Here is a 10,838-nt window from a genome sequence, read left to right on the forward strand (position 1 = left end):
CGAACTCAGGGAGATAGTGGAGGACAGAGGAGCCTGGCGTGCTGTAGTCCATGAGGTCACAAAGAGTCAGACACAATTTAGCGATGGAACAAAAACAACAAACAAGTTTTGTTTTGTTTGCAATTCTATGACTCAGAACCTCCAGTATAGAAATGTAAAATATAAATCTCCAAAAGAGAGATTTGGAATTCCATGATGCCCAAACTTTTTTAACCATAAACTATTTAGAGCTGGAACTCCTAGAATACAGACATGGCTTGAGTAAAAGTCTATTTGTCCTAGCTGCATGTCAGTCCTCTCATCCCAACCCAGGATTATTCCCTTCCCACACCCTTGGCTGCAAAACTTCCCTGAGTGTCCAGGACACTGCTTCTCTGTCTACCTACCTGGACTCCTGTTCTTTGCTGCGGAGATTTTGTGAGACCTAGGAGCTCAGAGAAAACCACGTTCTTGCCCCTTATTCTGACCTGAAGCAGGATCTTTCTGGGCCCCTTATCCTTAACACAACCCTTTTAGTGCTGTGTTCTGTCTGCTGCACTGGTTTCCCCACTGTGCATGGGTGGGCCTCTCGACATCGCTCCTGCTCCAGCTCTTGGATGCCAGATAACCTTCTCCCTCAGTCTTCTCTCTCCCCTGCACTTTGCCAGATCACAGTGGGTAAGGCTTGAGATAAGATCATGAGACTTGAAAATTATTTCCTTGGGTATGGTTGAAACTGGAATGACACAGAACAACAGACTTGGGAAGACAGGCTCCAGAAAGAGATGGTAGCATTTGCCCATGAAGTCACCACTGAGTTCATGGCCATTTCTGAAGCCCAGATAATAGCCCAGAACAATACTTGAAGTAGCCAGGTCTCTTCAAAAAGAACTGGCTTGAGTAATTGATTAGTGAATATAATTTGAACAAATCAGGCAGCTCACAGACAGATGGGGGTAGAAGAAGAAAAACTCACAAGAGTCCCAAGGAAGCCCCACGATGATCAACAGAGGAGACACAGGGCCAAGTACCAGGCAGCTAGAAGCCCAGAAATGTGGAGGACCCTGGAAGGAAGGCCTGGAGTTCCCTGCCATTTCAGCTAAGGGTGACACCACGGGAGTACTGTTGTATTTTTATTTTTGCCCGCTCCATTCGTCTCCCTCTGCCCCTCTATGTGGCCTGAGGAAGCAGAGGTTACAAACTGCAAAAGAAACTTAGATTGTTACGTTGTGACATATGCTGAGCAGCATGTGAATCTTTAAGACAAAATCAAATGGATTAAATTAGGGTTGTTAGAAGCAGTCTGGCTAATGTTAAGAGAAAATTAATATTTTTGAAGAACATCAATAGCCCTCAGAATCAACAGAATTTTAGAGAATCAGGCTCTGAGACTCGTCCAAAAGCCAGGATGACCAGCAAGAATAACCAGGTCATCCTCAGACCCATCTGGGCAGGACAGTGTCTCTGCTGTCACAGGCCACTGCCACCTAGAGACACACAAAACCAATGGTCCAATACCAAATCTCTGTCACCACCACCAATCATGTCTGAACCATTCCTGAACCTTCGCATGGCTCCCTCAAGATCCAGCATGGGAGCCTAGGCAACTGAGCAAGGTCACAGTCCAGCTCCCTAATGGCCCTGGGGCTGGGAGAAAGATTCTCCCTTTTGCCTTCCATCATGAAGGAAGAAGGATCTGCACCCAAGACAGGATTTCCCAAAACTAGAATCAGGGTATGGCTTGCTGAGCTGCCCTGCTGCTGTTGCTGCTGTTGCTGCTGCTAAGTCGCTTCAGTCGTGTCCGACTCTAAGCAACCCCATGGACTGTAGCCCACCAGGCTCCTCCGTCCGTGGGATTTTCCAGGCAAGAGTACTGGAGTGGGGTGCCATTGCCTTCTCCAGCTGAGCTGCCCTAAGAAATGACAAATGTCTACAATGACTTTCTAATACTGTGTGGTATTATAAATCAATATCTGTAAATGAAATGTATTTGAACTGACTCTGTGTTTAAAAATGAAATTCTGTATGTGTGTGAGTGTGTGTAAAAATGAAGTTTGCCAACAGCAAGCAAGAAGGAAGATTTCAAAAGAAAATCAAAAGCCACAGCTCCAACAGCACAGAGGCCAGAGAGCCAGAACAAGCACTATATCCCAACCTTTGGGGAACCATCTTAGGAAGAGCCAGGAGTTTCTCCTGGGCTGGGACAGGGCCTTGGCAAGAGCTGAAAACCTCCCTTCCACCAGCTCCAGAGAAGCTCATGCCACAGGGGCCTCCAGTGAAAGTGGCAACTGAACCGGGGAAGCAAACCCTCACAACCAGGATGCCCCACTCCCAGTCATACTCTTGGAACAACAGCTGCAGGGTGGCAGTGGTGGTCTCTGGTGCAGGAAGTTGCTATTTTAATCTGAAATATTCATTTCCTAAACTTTCATCGGAAGGACTGATGCTGAAGCTGAAGCTCCAATGCTTTGGCCACCTGATGTGAAGAGCCAACTCACTGGAAAAGACCTTGACTCTGGGAAAGATTGAGGGCATGAGGAGAAGCGGGCAACAGAGGATGAGATGGTTGGATGGCATCACCAACTCAATGAATATGAGTTTAAGTAAACTCTAGGAAATGGTGAAGGACAGGGAAGCTGGGCCTGCTGTGGTTCATGGGATCACAAAGAGTTGGACAAGACTGAGCAACTGAACAACAATAACAAACTTTCTACATTAAACATGTGTAGCTTTTATAATCAGGAAGGAAAGGGTTAAAGAAGTCAAGCACACTCCAGTGGAAACTATCCTTTCCTTTTCTCTTCCTGCTAGATTAAATAAATCATCTTAGGATATCAATTAGGAACTAAATGGACCGGAGGGAATATGTTGCTGCTGTGTGTATGTAAAAGACAAAACTGAGCAAATTGTACACCTGGGAGAAACCAGAACTCAGTCCTCATGGTTAGGGGAGAATTGGGTTGGGTTGGTTGTCAATTTAATTGCTCCAAACTGGGCTCTCACTTTGCAACAAAACGAGACCAAAACAAAACGTTTTATTTAGTTTGTCAGGGATCTCTCTTTAAGGGTCTATATCTCTTCTCCAGTCTCCTTCTTCAATCACACTCATACTTTCCTGGGAGACTCCTCTCCTCTCCAGAGCAGCCCATCAAGCCCCATAGAATGTGTGTAGACGGTTTTGCTGCTATCAAGAATGGCTTCTGGAATCTAAAAGAGACAAAGGAACTTATTTACAAAACAGACTCACAGACATAGAAAACAAATTTATGGTTACTAAAGGGGGAAGGGGAGGTAAGGGACAAATTATGTTTGGGATTAGCAGCTGCAAGCTACTATATATAAAATAGATAACCAAGAAGGTCCTACTGTATAGCACAGAAAACTGTATTTAATATCTTGTAATAACCTATAATAGAACAGAATCTAAAAAAGAAAAATGTATATGTAAATCACTTTACTGTACACCTAAAAATAATACAACATTGTAAATGAACTATCCTTCAATTTTTAAAAAGAAAACAAAGAATGGCTCCCAGAACGGTGTGGACACAGCCTGAAGCAGGGCCATCTCGCAGAAGGTTGGGCACCAAGGACCAGGCCTACAGAATTCACGAGTCCCCAGAAGGGTGGCAAACTCCCTGCATATTCTAGACACCAGGCAGACCAGGGAGGAAACAAATCCAGAGAAGGATGGTGGGTGGTGTGATGTGAGGAGTGCAGAGCAGATCATGTCTAAGAATTCTGTCTGAGATGTGGCCAGGAGAAGCCTCAGGAAAGTGGTAGGATCTGCGAAATCAGAACTGAGATGCAGGCTTTGTCTTCAGGCACCACATGTCCAGCCAAATCCAGGCCTTCGGGGAATTGTCCCTACCTTGTCCACAGGCCACATGTTCTGGACTTGACTTCTTAAGCCAACTACTCTATCTATTCCACACCTCAATACATGTTCTGACCTCTCTTACTGTCCCTGTTTCCTTGCTGTCACTCCAGTCCACACCTAGAGTACACCCTCCTTGCTAAAAAGTGATTCAAAGTACCCCCTATCTCTTCTTTACTGGACACAAATCAAAGATAAGAGGTGGTAGTGAAAGGGTTAGCACCTTGACAAGATTCTCCCCTATTCTTCCCCTAGTCAGAGGAATCGAAAGAGCACTGAATAAAAAAAGAATTATATAGATAAATAGTGGCAAATCAAGGAGGGGAGTGGCAGAGTGGTCCCCCCAGGTGAGGAGGAATATTTGGAATTGTCAACACATGGTGATAACAAAAAGCAGACTGACTTGTCTTTGGTTTCTATTACTGTTTTAAAGTTCTCCATAGACAATGCATCTCTTTATTCCTTGCACCCAGAGCAGACCACTCCAACACCCCTTGGTACTGACCAGTGCTCTGAAACTTTCCATGTTATGAGCAAATTTGCACTTCTGCAGTTTTTATCAAATCTTTGAGTTCTCCATCCATAAGGTGGCATCCACAAGTGGGAGAAAACTGAAAGCTATCACTGGGGGAGGTCATATACAAACCCTTGCTGGAGGAGGTTTAGACAACATCTGGTTTAACCCTCTCATTTCACAGTGATGGAAACAAGTGTAGAGAGATGATGTGAGTTAGTGGCAGTGCTGGTCTTGACCTCAAGTCTTCTGGGGCTCTGTATACAGGACTGTATCTTGTACAGAAGGGGGCACAGTTACTTCAGGATTTTATGGTTATTATAGGTCCCTTTCCCAATTCAAACAAGAACTTCCTCTTAACTACTAAGGGTTCTAACAGTAATACATTCTCTGCCTGAGTCCCAAGACAGCCTTCTCAGAGCAGGGTCAAAACCCCTTGCTTTCCTTACAGCCACTTGATTACATACTTGATGGCCCCATGAATTCTACTCATAGAATGTCTCTGCATCATCACCTAAAAATGTGAGAAGAAATCCCCTCTGCAGGCATGTGATCTGTAGGGTCAACATTTCCTGTGCTACTCCAACTTTTATAGCTTTCTCCATTGGCTGCTCTGTGCAGCTCGAAGTGTTCATCACTCTGTACCCTGCGTTCTAAAGCCAGAGCTTTCCTGAAACCTCCAAATTTCTCTCTGTTCCACCATCCTTGCAACTTCAGCCCCTTGGGGGACAGCAAGCTTGGTGAAAAACCCCAGCATGTCAGACCCTCAGTTACATTTTTATTCTGCTACTCTTGGTCAGAAGGGACTTTCTTTCCCCAGTCCCCTGTGACACCAAAACTGCCATGATGGCCACAGGTGCTCTCAAACAGCAGATTTGACATCAGCCAGAATATAATCTTTAATGAACAAAGAAATCAGTTGCTCCTCCATCGCAGCAAATCATGACCTGGCACACTCCACGAGCAGGCTCAAGTCCTTTCCCATTGTCCATTATTTTTAGATTATCCATGCCATTCTTCTCATCAGGCCGAGTCATTAAGAATTCACGGTTGGTGTGGTTGAAACACTGCCCAAGTGACTCAGTCTCAGATTAAAAGAAGAAAAAGGACTTGTTAATTCACCATTGCTTAGAGAATAAAGTCTCAACTCTCTAGCAGGACATTCAAGGACTTTTCATGAACTGGCTTTAACCAATCTCTCCACCTCTATCATCCATCATCACCATGGAGCCCTGCTGTTTCTACCTCATACCTACTTTCCACGTCGAATGCCCACTCATCCTCCAGGACTCAACTTCAGTCACCTTCTCCAAAGCTCTACCCTGACCTCCATTCAAGACTTATCCCTTTATGATCATTTGTCTCCTTGTCTGTCTCCTCCACTAGACTGTAAGCTCAAGGAGGAGCTCCACTGCATGGTAAATGTGTGGCTATGGATAAGTACTTGAAACTCTAATTTGCAATTTCATCACTTGTACGGGAAAACAATTCTTAAGAGGAATACATGAGTTAATATATATTAAACACTCAGAAAATATCTATTATTATGATCAGTATTCAAACCACAAAAAAGGTTGATAATTCTTGGTCTCCCCAATATCTAGCCCGATGTCTGAGACACAGAAAATACTCAGTAATCACTTGTTGAGTAAATTAATAAATGAATGTGTTCCATCCAAATCTATTTTCTGTTTCCTAAACATTCCATGTCCTTTATAACCCTTTGCTCTTACACACTCTGTTTGGAAAGCTGGTTCCTCCCCACCCCATCCTACAGCTACCCATTTTCTACCTGGTGAGCTGCTACTTATCCTTCAAGACCAAGAACAACTATCACCTCCTCTTTTCTACCATCCCAGACTCCCTTGAAGCAAATTTATCTAAGCTTACACAAAACTTTGTTCATAACCGCATTATCAGGCTCATGGCACTGTCTTATAATCATTGTAGTGTGTGTGTGTGTGTGTGTGTGTGTGTGTGTTTGCACGCATGCATATGCCCAATCGCTCAGTCCTGTCCGACTATGCGACCCCATGGACTATAGCCTGCCAGGCTCTCTGTCCATGGAATTTTCCAGGCAAGAATACTGGAGTGGGTTGCTATTTATTTCTTCCTCCAGGGACTCTTCTCGACCCAGGATCAAACCCACATTTCTTGCATCTCTTGCATTGGCAGGCAGATTCTTTACCACTAAGCCACCCGAGAAGCCCTATTGTAATGTTTGCTTATGTGTTAATCTCTCCCTCTTCACAGTGAGCTCTCCCAGAGCAATGATTGATTTATGTATCCCCTGGCCCCAGTGACTACCATTATGCTGGCACACGTTAGGCACTTAACAGGCAAAGAGGAGAGTCCCGAACAAGTCCAGACGTTGATCCCAGTGTCACAGAGATGGTAAAACAAAAGAGCCCAAGGACTTTCAGGCTCTAAAAAAGCCTCTCCTGGGAGGCAGGGAATCTGCTTGCCTGCTTGGAGTGATGTTGCCATTTTTCAAATTTCTGTTACTTACTGCAACAGAACAAAACCCAGACTCATCATAATAAAATAAATACCATACTCCCCTCCAACAACAACAAAAACTCAAAAGAGAAGGAAGCATCATCCACTATCCCATTAAACTAACAAATCTACCACTTTCATTTTTCTTTGTTCCTCTATAGCACTTTATTTATATGCGTGCTTGATTTTACATAGTCACACTTATAATGTAGACACAATGTGACATTCTGCTTTTTTTGCTTAACCATCTTTCATAAGCATTTTTCCAAGTTACTATACTGTCTACAAAATCATCTATTCTGGCTGCATAATATTTCATTTTGTTGTTTCTAAATTACAACTATTAAATATTATGCCAAATATATTTTCACCTAAAGCTTTTCTTCTTCTAACTGATGGTATTTTTCAAACATTTCTGCCTAAGATTTCAGTATTTTCCTAGGGGCTTTGACAAAAGAGCTGACTTTTTTTTTTAAGTCCCAGCACACAGTTAAGTCAAAGCATAGAAAAATAGTTCTCAACCTCTGGATATGCTTTTGAATCACCTGAGGATCTTTTAAAACTACTGATATACAGACCCAACCCAGATCAAATGAGTCAGAACCAGAGAGTGGAGTAATAGAATGTTTTAAAAGGTCTTCAGGTGGTTGCAATGAGAAGAAGAAGGATCAGATCAATGGGAACCACTGGTTCTATCAGGACAGAGAATTAGCGAGAGCATCGTGACCAGCAGCTTGATGGGTTTTTGTTCTGGAGCAGAGATTTTGATGTCCCCTGCTGGACCAAGGAAATTAGTGTTATACAGAGGGCTGTTGGAGGCTCATGGGATAAACCTGATCAGTCACACAGCCATTCATTCAATGAGTGTCTATTGAATACCAAACTGAACAAAGTTGCACCCCTGAATTCCAGTCAAATATATCCAGTGGCCTAATTTACGTTTCTGCCTGGATGTAAACAAGACATGTTGAACTTGGCATGTCCAAATACTAACACCTAATTTATGCTGATCAAACCAGATGTTCCAGTAGTCTTCCTCATCTCAGTGGATGGGAACTCAAACCTCCTGACTGCTCAGACCCAAGACCTTGGGATCATACTGGTGCCTTTCTTGTCACATCCTACATTCCAACTCATCAGTGAGTCCCAAGAGGTTTCCCTTCAAAATATATCCAGAATCTAGCCACTTCTCACCACCTCCACCCAGTATCATCCTGGTCCAAGCTATCAAACATCCCTTGCCTAGATTATTGCAATAGTCTCTGAAGTAGTCTAATTCACTAAAAACGGTTGCCTTTTGCAGACTCTTCTTCACAAAGCAGCCAGAGCAATCTTTTAAAAACATAAATCTGATCATATTAGACTAAAATTTTCAATGTCTCTCTATCTCACTTGGGGTGTGATGGTTATGTCAGCTTGACTGAGCCACAGAGAGACAAGGCATTCAGTCAAACATTATTCTAGCTGTGTCCATTTGGGGTGTTTCTGGATGAGATTAACATTTGAATCAATAGAAGTAGTCTTAAGCAGATTTCCCTCCCTAATGTTGGTGAGCCTCATCCAATCCCTTAAAGGCCTGAATAGAACAAAAAGGCTGAGGGAACTCTTGCCTAATTGCTTGCACAGGGACATCAGTCTTCCTGCCTTCAGACTCCAACTGAAACATTGGTTCTTCCTGGGTCTCAAGCCTGTAGACTCACAGACTGGAACCTTCACTTGGTCACCAAGTTGCCAACAGCAGATCTTGGGACTTTTTAGCCTCCATAATTACAAGAGCTAATTTTTTATAATAAACAAACAATAAACAAGGGTTCTGGAGAACGCTGATAGATAAACACAGTAAGATCCCAAGTCCTAATCTAGACCTTCACATCTATCAGATTTCCCTGTCACTGTCTGACCTCTTCTTCCTCTTCCCGCCTCAAGCACTGCACTCTGGTGGCTCAGACGTTAAGGAATCTGCCTGCAAGGCAGGAGACCTGGGTTCAATCCATGGATCAGGAAGATCCCTGGAGAAGGAAATGGCAACCCCCTCCATTATTCTTGCCTGGAGAATCCCATGAACAGAGGGCTATAGTCCATGAGGTCGCAAAGAGTTAGACACACTGAGTGACTTTCACACTTTCACTTTCAAGCCAAACATGCTCCTGCCTCAGGATCTTCGTACCTGCTGTTTCTTCTGCCTGAAAACCTCTCCCACACGACCCACTCCTTCACTTTCTAAAGGTCTCTCTCAGCTCAACCACAGCTCACTAAGGAGAACCCCCTTGGTATACACAACCCCACAGATAAAATAGCAACCCATCCCCATATGACGTACCTTCATCTTCCTCCTCTGCTTGCATTTTCTCTATTGTACTCTCGACTGCCTGATGTATTAAATATTTGTTTGTTTGCTGTCTTTTCCTGTAAACCCAGATACATAATACATTAGGTAGTGATAAGTGCTATAAAGAAAAGTAAATAGGGGATATGAATAGAACATGAGAGGGTGTTGTTTCCAACAGGCCATTAGGAAAGGCCTCCCCAAGGGAATGTACAGGAAGTGACAGAACCAGGTGACAGAATCAGAACTGAAAACGAGAAAGAGGCTGTGAACACAGTGCCCCATTCTTATCCCCTTATTATTATTATTATTTATTTATTTCGGCTGCACCAGGTCTTAGCTGTGGCATGAGAAATCTTAGTTGTGGCATGCGGGAACTAGTTCCCTGACCAAGGATGGAACCCAGACCCCATGCATTGGGATCATGGCGTCTTAGCCACTACCCCACCGGGAAGTCCCCACCACCACCACCACGTCATCATTCTTTATTCAGATAAAAGCCAGCGGTATCCTTCTTCATCGAGTGCAGCAGCCCTCACCTGAAGTCCCCTCTGGCTCCACGTGGGGCCTTGTAGCCTCTGGGACAACGTCAGCAGGGAGCTGGGGAATCAGCACCCTGTCTCCCTCCTCTTCTGATGGGGCAAGTCTGAGGCCTGTTCACGAGCAGCTCCCAGAGGACTGAGCTGGCTCACCCACATCCATCCGCCACCAACACCTTGCATCTGCCTCCCTCCCTCTGTACCTACCCGTGCTTCCCACTCCTTGGACTGGCACTGAAATCCTTTATCTCAGGATGTAGCCTAAGACAGAAAAGAGCTCACCTGGCTCCTAGTGACTTCTCAGCTTTCAGCCGGAGGACCTGTGGGAGCGACCCACAGGGAAGAAGGACTCTGCTGGGGGAAAGGGTGTGCCGCACCCACCGACTGCAGGCACTGGTCTGTCGGGTCAGTGTTCAGCTGCCTAGGGGGCGGCTCTTGACCCAAGCATTTCACACCACCAACCACACAATAGAGTGCGATATTCAAATCAGCTTGAGGTCCTGCAGAGAGAGGGCGGCTGCACAGGCCTGGTGGTGAATTTATAGAAGTGGATTAGCCCAATCTGCATACTAAACAGCATGTAAATTATGTTATTTCAACCCATAAGTTTGGACATGTCCATGGGAATAAAAATTTATGACAGTGATAAGATGTATGGTTGGTGTAAATAAGCTAACCCAAGCAAAATGTGGGGAAAATGCTATGGAAATTCTCCAGATTAAGTGAGTGATACCAGCCCCACCTTTCCACAGGAGAAGGGGAAGCTGACTTCTGGCCCTGTCACTGCCATCTCAATGCTGTTTCCAGTCACTGCAGAGAAAGGGAGGGAATGGTCAGTGTTCAGAGGTGGCTGTAAGCCCTGCCATTGAAGAGAGTCAGTCCTAGAGATGGGAGCAGTAATCACTCCAAGATCTAGGGAAAATGCTCTCAATAACAGTAATAATAACAAAGAATAATAATATAATAGCTGATATTTTTGAGGACTTACTATGTGCCTAAAACAATTCTGAGCCCTCTATGCGGTCTACTAATTTCTTATAATTTAGTACTAATAGAGATAGGTACTATTATAGTACAAATAGAGATAGGTACTATTATGAATCC

The 10,838-nt window shown here is 44.2% G+C and overlaps 1 long non-coding RNA gene across 1 annotated transcript; it reads right to left on the reverse strand.

Moving 5' to 3' along the window:
- Positions 1-2,995: 2,995 nt before the first annotated feature.
- On the reverse strand, positions 2,996-10,530 carry LOC138429472 (uncharacterized). Its single transcript, XR_011252812.1, has 3 exons — positions 9,190-10,530; positions 5,318-5,455; positions 2,996-3,186 (listed from the first exon to the last, which is right to left on the reverse strand). It is a non-coding gene; the product is annotated as an uncharacterized lncRNA (long non-coding RNA).
- Between the last annotated feature and the right edge of the window lie 308 nt (positions 10,531-10,838).

This window comes from Ovis canadensis, chromosome 1 (assembly GCF_042477335.2).
Source record: "Ovis canadensis isolate MfBH-ARS-UI-01 breed Bighorn chromosome 1, ARS-UI_OviCan_v2, whole genome shotgun sequence".
Lineage (NCBI taxonomy): Eukaryota > Metazoa > Chordata > Mammalia > Artiodactyla > Bovidae > Ovis > Ovis canadensis.